The sequence below is a fragment of the Tenrec ecaudatus genome, chromosome 18, assembly GCF_050624435.1.
Source record: "Tenrec ecaudatus isolate mTenEca1 chromosome 18, mTenEca1.hap1, whole genome shotgun sequence".
Taxonomy (NCBI): Eukaryota; Metazoa; Chordata; class Mammalia; order Afrosoricida; family Tenrecidae; genus Tenrec; species Tenrec ecaudatus.
The window spans coordinates 18,322,992-18,331,599 of record NC_134547.1 but is presented as its reverse complement, the minus strand read 5'-3'; positions in this window follow the sequence as shown (position 1 = coordinate 18,331,599).

The following is an 8,608-nucleotide window of genomic DNA, read 5'->3' as shown; positions in this document are numbered from 1 at the left end:
GCAAATGTTCCTAAAACACTGGGCAGGTTTAAGTGGAACTTCCAGATTAAGACAAGCTAGGAAGAAAAGCCTAGAGATCTACTTCTGAGAACCTCCTGGATCCTAGCAGTCAGAGCTGCGTGTGGTCATAGGGATGACACAGGACTGGGTAGCACTTCATTCTATTGTGCATGGGGTCTCGAGGAACTGGCGGCGGACTCAACAGAGGCGAGGTAGAATGCTGGCAGAGGGACAAGATGCTATTTCCTGCTGGTTTGCTCTCACTCGTTTCCATCTTGCCACATCGACAGCCCTTCATGTCAGCAGAGAGAGCAGGAAAGACATGTTAGGGGGCAGGAGACAGCCCGTGCAAGGGCAGGAGGCACAAATAACCCAAGGACAGTCAGGGAAGTTCAGGGAGCTTGGGGACACAAATCTGTTAGGTGTCTTTTGTTAAGAAACGAGTTATGTAGGAGAGCCAAGCTAGAAAGGATTGCAGGGTTTATCCTTTTGGCCTGTGGTCTTCCAGCTGCAGGTCATGCCTTTCTCTGAAGCAACGCAGTGGGTTGCAACCAGCGTTTAAGAACAAAGCAAAGCAAAATAAAGAAATCAGAGTGCCCCCTGCAGAGTAAAGGAGAACATGGATTGATTTAGACATGTGTCCATGGAGGTGCCAGGTTGCAAGAGAATGGGAAGTAGCGCCCAGTAGAACCAAGAGTTTTGAGTCAGGGTGAGGGGTCATCTAAATTCTCACCCTCTATTCTTGCCTCAAAACTTGGCTCCTCATGAAAACTGCACTCCTCTCCAGAGTTCCTCATTCAGCTCTCAAGAGAGATTCTGGAATCCAACTGGCCTGCACCCAAACCCACTCTTTGTCAAGCCCTAGCTCCTTGACTTTGGACAAGCTCCTAATCCTTTCTCTGATCCGTGTCCTCATTTGCAGGATGGTGCCATTCACCGCACTGAATGAGTCCCAGCATGAAGGGATTAGCAACCCTTGACACACAGCCGGCACTCAGGACTGGGCTGAGGATTCAATGAGGACCTCCAGACCACGGGCTGGAATCCTAGCCCTTACATCCATGGAGATCAGAGCTCTGGTGGTGTTGTGGTTACCCATTGGACGGATAACCGCAAGGCCAGCAGTTTGAAACCACTAGCCCCTCCGAGGGTGAAAGAAGAGGCTTTCTACTCCCATCAAGAGTGACAGTCTCAGAAACTCATAGGGGGCAGTTCTGAGGGGGAAAGGCCAGCCCCCCACAACTAATCCCGGGTTCAGTAAATGCAATTGTATGGTGAAGATTCATGAAGAGTATAATAAAGTCATAGCAAGCATGAGAGATAGAAGAGAGGTTGAAATAATGGAGCCAGACACAATTGATGGTAGCATGCTCACCTCCTGGATGGCCATGATCTTACCAGCCAGATCCACACACAGCATGGGCCGAGGTGAGGTGGGGTGGAAACTTCTGGGGTCCCTTGGTTTATTGCTAACCAAGGCTTATACCTCTTTAGGGGGTGTGATTACAGGTAACCACACGTCACAGGAAGGGGCAGTACAATAGGTACACACATCATAGGAAGGGGCAGTATAATAGGCATAAGCGTGACAGGAAGGGGATGAGCTAGGGGTGTGCACATGATAGGAAGGGGTGGAACTAGAGGTGTACATGTGACAAGATGGGCAGACCCTAGACTCATGATGGAGGCCTAACCTTGGTCACCCTTGAGTGGGCTTGACCTCCTTGGGTTCTACTTTAGGGAAACAATTTACTACTATCCTTATCAGAAGGGAGTGGGCCCTATTTGTTGTGGGATAAACAGTGGTGTCTGCTTGCTCTGGATGAATGATAACCCTTAGGGAGAATAACCCCTGGCCTACTTCTGATGACCTGCAAGTGTATGGTCACCTGCCACGTGTAGCAAGCAGCTAGATTTGGGATATATTTGGGGGAGACAACTTGGGAGAAATCTTTCTGTTTCCCACATAGTTCTGCCCTGTGGATGCAATTCCCATTTGGTGATAGGGTTTTCCTTTCGATGGCCTGTCAGTATAAGGTGTGTCTTCAACCTAATGATGTTTGAGAGATCGAAAAAGTAGGTGAGTCTCAGAGAGGAGCAAGTAGGAATCAAGCACAAAGGGTGACAGGTGCCACGTGGAGATCACCTTGAGTCCCGAGGAGGAACAAGTCTCTTCCCCAAGAGCCAACAGAGGGCAGAGCCTTTCCCTAGGGTCAGGGGCCTGAACTCAGCTTACCAGTCTCCTAAACGGTGAGAAAATAAACACCTGTTCCTCAGAACCACTCCTTTGTGGTCCATCTGGTAGAGTGGCACCAAGCTATGAAGACAATGGGCTACTTACTGTGGTTGGTATGGCAAGAACATGTGTGCGCGCATACACGCTTTTGCGTGTGCATGCATGCTTCTGTGCACCGTAGTTTAACCCTAGGGAGTGTTGGTTTGGCAGATGAGAGTGACAAACAATCTATCCTAGCTATATTAACACTCACATCCTCCCATCTCCACAGCCATTTGATTTTTAAAGCTCTTCAGCACTGGGCTCTGTTCTAATTTCCGTCATCGCTGTGGAGGAAGGAGAGAAAGGAGAAAGCGAGGCTACCATGAGTCTCAAGAGGATCCGACAGGTCTTACAAGCTTTCAAGTGGCCTCACAAAACTCAGGAGTAATGATCCTTCCTTTACTCAGAGTAATGATCCTTCCTTTGATCAGAGAAGGTGGAAGCAACAGGGGGAGAAGGAGAGTCAAGAATGGGAAGCTGAAACATGTGGCTCATTGCTTCTGGGAACAACTGCTTCTTTTGCCATCAGACTAGAAGAATTGGATGGTACCTGACTACCATTACTGAACATGTTAATCAAAGATTCTGCAGGAGAGTCCTGATTGTAAAAGGGAAGACAGAATTCAGAATTTGCACAGACTCAATTTTCTGAAGCCAGCGAGGCTGGATGAACCCTCATACTATTGCCTGTCGGGGGAGAGAGCCCCTAACGAATCATCATGGGCCCACTGGGCACAATTGTACAGTGACAATAAGGAAAGATTATAGTAAAGTCATAGAGAATAAGGAGAGTGAAATAATGGAGTCAGACACATTTCATGGTAGCCCCGCTTGGTGGTCCACGTGGAGATGGGAGACAGATGGGCCAGAGAGAGAGCAGGAGAGAGCTCTTCATTGCTAAACAAGACTTATATCTACTCAGGGGGTGTGACACACGACACAGGAAGGGGCTGTACCATCGACAATACAAGCAATAGGAGGGGGAAATATTCATGATGGCGGCCTAACCTTGGTCACCCTGTAGTAGGTTTGACCTCCCTGGGCTCTCCTTCAGAGGAACAATCTACTACTATACTTATTAGAAAGGAGTGGGCCCTACTTAGGGTTGGACAGACTATACAGTCTGATTGCTCTAGATGACTGATCACCTTTAGGGAGAATCACCTCTGACCTACTTCTGTTGACCTCCCAGTGTATAGTCATAGCAAGCAGCTATGTTTGGCATATATTTTGGAGAGACAACTTGGGAGAAATCTTTCTGTTTCCCACAATTGCCCTGAGATAATCTTTAACGATGAAACCCGTTTCCCTGAGTAGGGAATACTGCCCCCTGGGGAGTGGCATGGAAACAACTCAGGAAGGTTATAGAAGCAGATACCTATACTTTGGATTGTAGGCTGTATGTCAAATAGGTTTTATGTACATAGACCTGTCGTAATACATGAATATATTTACATATATGCATGCCTATATTTATACCTCTATAAATGTCTTTTGCCTCCTAGTTCTTTTCTCTATTTCCTTTTACTTTCCTCCTGTCCCACTATCATGTTTGACATTCATTCAACTCTCAGTAAAAACTCTTGGCTACATTGCACTTGATCAAACTCTACCAGCCATTCTATGTCCTTCTCACCATTGATTTTAGATCTCTTGTTGTTCCCTTGCCCCTGGGTGTGTTGGCTCCCCCATTCCTTTTCCCCACCCCTTCCTCTCCCATGTCGCCCCAGAACTGTTGGTCCCCTTGTTTTCTCCCCGGGATTGTTTATTCTCCCTATATTATATAGATAGACATGGAAGAAAAAAAGAAGAAGAAAAAACAAAAGCCTATAAATAGTTCCAGGTCTGTCTGTTGACCCTTATGAATGTTTTCCAATCGAGTCTGATAAGGTACCCAGCCCTGTCCCCGGAGTCCAAAGTCTATTTTAGGGAATCCCCGGGACTTCGTTGCTTTGCTTATCTTGCTGCTTTGTCACACTCCCTTCCTGTTTTAAATAAAAGGCTTTAATTGCCCTGGTGCGGTGATGAGGGTGGGGTGTCAGACCAGGCAGTTCCTGCACTCTATCTCCAGTGCTGGCCCCTGTAGTGCTGTGGGTCAGTGAAGGGACTTCATGTCTCATGGTGGGACATTGGCTGCTCTCTATATTAAGTGTTAAGGTAGCAGACAGACACCAGGCCTCTACTCAAATCCTCCCTCAATGGAAGGACACTTTGTTTTAATAACTTGGCATTCTGTGATGCCCACCTTCCTGACACAATCACTGAACACAAAATGAGTGCATAAGCAAATGTGGTGAAGAAAGCTGATGGTGCCTGACTATGAAAAGATATAACCTCTTGGGTTTTAAAGGACTGAAGTTAAACAAGTGGCCATCTAGCAGGGAAGCAACAAAGCCCGCATGGAAGAAGCACATCAGCCTGTGTGATCATGAGGTGTAGACGGGATCAGGATGGGTCAGTATAACACTGATGAAACACAACATTCCGCTAGTTCTTTGATGTTTCTTGCACCTCCATTCTCCACTCCCCACTATCATGATCCCAGTTCTACCTTACAAATCTGGCTAGACTGGAGAGCATATACACTGGTACAGATAAGAGCTCTCGACACACAGAATCCAGGACAGATAAACCCCTCAGGAACAGCAATGAGAGTAGTAATACCATGAGGGTAGGGGGAAGGTGCGGGGATAAGGGGGAGAAACTGGTAACTGATTGCAATGATCAGGTATAACACCCCTCCCAATAACAGAAACGTGGGTGAAGCGAGACAGCGATATCAAAAGAATAATATTGTATAATTTATCAAGGATTCATGAGGGTGGGGAGGGAGGGGAAAAAGAGGAGCTGATGCCAAGGGCTGAAGTAGAAAGACAATGTTTTGAAAATGATGATGGCAACAAATGTACAAATGTGCTTGATACAATCAATGTGTGGATTGTTATAAGAGCTGTAAGAGCGGCTGGCCCCAGCACCAAAAATTAAGTGGATTCCTGCCCCTCCCCCAAGAAGAATTTATTTCAAAGGATTCTGCAGCTCCAGGAGAGGGACATATCTGATCGGAGCACACGGGAGCAGATGAAGGGGGAGGAGGAGAGAGTGGAGCACAGCCTGGCCGCCAGGCCGTGAGGATGATGTTCCTGATTAGAGCAGCCAGTCCACAGACAGAACAACATGGCTGGCCCCACTATGAGACATGATGCCCCTTAGTGACTAAGGGAGATACAGGGGACAGCACCGGAGACACAATGTGGGAATGGCACCTGACCTGATCCCACCACACCGAGGCAAAGCACTGGGGGAGTGCAGTGGAACAGCAAGGGAATGGAGTGGCAAGGTCCCCAGGGAATGCTGAAAGTGGACTTTGGGGCCAGGGCGTGGTGCCCCAACAGACTGGACTGGAAAACCCTCCTAAAGGCCAACAAACGATCCTTGAACTAACTACAAAAAACAAACAAACAAACAAAGCTGTAAGAGGCCCCAATAAAGGGATTTATAAAAAAAAGATAATAAATAAAATAAAAGGTTTTAATTGCCAAGAAAGTGCTGATTGAGGTTTTTTCTGAAAAGGAGGGATCTTCCTAATAAGTTTGGGAATCTGTGCCTTAAACCTAAACTATCCCTGGAAGGCTTTCGTTTTCACTAGTAAGGAGCCTTGAGCGCCTTCAACGCTCTGCGCCTTCAAGATCTGTCTCCGTAGGATCAAACTGACCACAGTAACTTGGAAGACTGAAATGAAAACAAAAAAGCAACTCACTTAAGAGAGAACTGACAGGGCAGGGTAGACCTGCCTCTGTGGATTTTCGAAACTGTAACTCTTTTACTGGAGTCGAAAGCCTCATCTTTCTCCCAAGGAGCCGCTGGTGGTTTCAAAGGGTTGATCTTTCAATTAGCAGCCCGGCTGTTAACCCAGTCTGTTACTAGGTCCTGGGGGCATAAGCAGAGGACCTGTATGGTCTGTCCAGGTTGAAACCACCAAGGTTGGCAGTGAGTTCATATTAGGGGGGGTGAGGAGCGGCGCAGAAAAGGAGAGACAAAGGTGTCACCATCTGACGAATGTTGTCAATGCCACTGGATTGTACACGCAGACGTGGTTGAATGGGTACATGTTCTGCTACGCATATGTTCATCCCCAAAGTCAATGAAATTAAGCATCGAACCATCTCCATCATAATAAGACACCCCCAAAGTTAGCCACCTAGTCTCCCTAGGCTGAATCTCTTTATTGTGTTGGTGTGGGATTATAAAGAGACTTTCCCAGCTTTGTCTCCCCCAAAGACATGCCAAACATTAGGGGCTATTTGCCAGCCTATGGTGGGAGGTCAGATGCTTAGAGACATCCTCCCTGAAGGCAGTCAGTTGCCAGACACTGTCTGGTCCCACCACAGGTAGGCCCCACTGCCTGATCTTAAGGACAATGGGCTAGTTCTCCATAAAGGCTTGTGACCATTAGTCTGGTCCCCACAGGTGGGGTTTATACCTTACTGATAATGGTTGCTATGGAGATCCAGAGAACAGGTCAAACCGGCTCAGTGGCATCCAAAGTTAGGCTGCCATCCTGAATCTGGGATCCACCCTTCTTGTCATATGTGTACCCCCAATCCCTCCTCTTCCTATTGGGTGTATGTCCTTAGATTGTCCCCCTCTCATTGCTGTATAACCTATAGTGCAACCCCTTCCTGTGACCTATGTCTTGACCTGTAATTAGGGGGCTTGCACGCCCCCAAAGGTATATAGGCCTGAGTTAGCAATAAAGAGCACTCTAGGGCTCCCCTCTAGGCCTCTGGTCAGCTCCCTCTTCCTCTCTCCCATTGTTCCCTTTCCCCTTGTCCTCCTTCCCCTCCCCCCTCTCCACATGGACCACCAAGCAGGGCTGAGGTGAGCATGCTACCATGAAAAGTGTCTGACTCCATTATTTCAATCTCTCATGCTCTCGATGGCTTTAATATAATATTTATCTATCTCAACCGTACAATTGTGTTTGTCGAACCCTTGATTAGTGGTGGTGGTGAGGGGGGGGGCTGGAATCCCCTCCCCACCCCCAGTGTTGGCAGTTGGCTCTTCCAGAGAGCCCACCAGTTTAGAAAAGTGTGACCCTGAGTTAGTGGCTGGAATGAGGTTTCTCTCAGCACCTCTGGCGGCTGCTTTCCCCTTTCACCGTGTGAGTTTAGGGATTATGAGGATTAACTCCCTTGTTCAGCTCCTTGTTTCCCTGCAAAACAAAGGTCTAGTCACTCTCCCTTTCCCGAGGCAGCACTGCCCGGCCCTGCTTTCTTCTCAAGCTCTTTCTCAGAAGGGCACACCAGCCTGTGTGAACATGAGGCGTCCACAGGAATCAGTATCAGAGGTTCAAAACAAGCAACAAAATCGACGTGAAGGAGCATAGGCAAAGTGGAGACGCCCCAAAAGCACCTGCAAGATAATTGGACAGTCCCTCACAGAAGGGCCACACGGAAAGGATGCTATATCCAGGGTGTAGTATGGCTCTGTTGAAGCACAAAAACTATCCTCTAGTTCTTTAATATTTCCTCTTTCTACTATTATGGGCTTAGTTTTACCTCATTAATCCGGTTAGACCTGCATATGCTCATTAGTATAATTAAGATTGTTGGATGCATGAAATCCAAGATAGATAAACCCTTCAGAAGTAGTACTGTAAGGTCTCTCTATCGTGGTTAGATTTCAGCCTCGGTCTTTGGCTCCGCACGAGAAAGATTTCACGCCGAAGTCTGGCTTATGATCCAAGTGAATTTAATGAGAGCTAAAAGAAGTTTCAGGTTTTATGTGGCACCCATAGGATTCCTCTGACCATGCGGCCTGGCAGAGACTGCTCGGGGTCATGCAAAGTTCTCTCTCCCAAGATTCCTCCCATGAAGACGACCAGACAAGCCAAGCCAAGACAAGCCCCCTCTCCCTCTTGGTTCCTGCCTTTTCAAGGGTTCCCGGGGGGGAGGGGGGCGTGGTGAATGACCCCAGGTCGCTCCCATTGGCTGAATTGCAATCACCTGGCCCAGGTGGGCTGCTCCAGGCCTAATGCCCATCCATGCCCACCAGCGGGAAAATCCAGCTTTGTCCTATGCTGGCTCTGCTGGGCATGCGCCAATGGACTTCCCATCCCTGATGCTAGCTACCTAATAGTAACAGGAGTAATGGTTCCCTGAGGGTACAGAAAGAGAGAAGAGGAAATGGGAGGAAGGGGGGAATGATAGCAATTGATATTACTCCACTTGGGGGACAATGAATAATGGAACGGATACATTGCACGGTGTAATAAAGGGCTCAAAAAAGAAATAATAATAATATTTAATATAATAACAAGGGTTCCTGGGA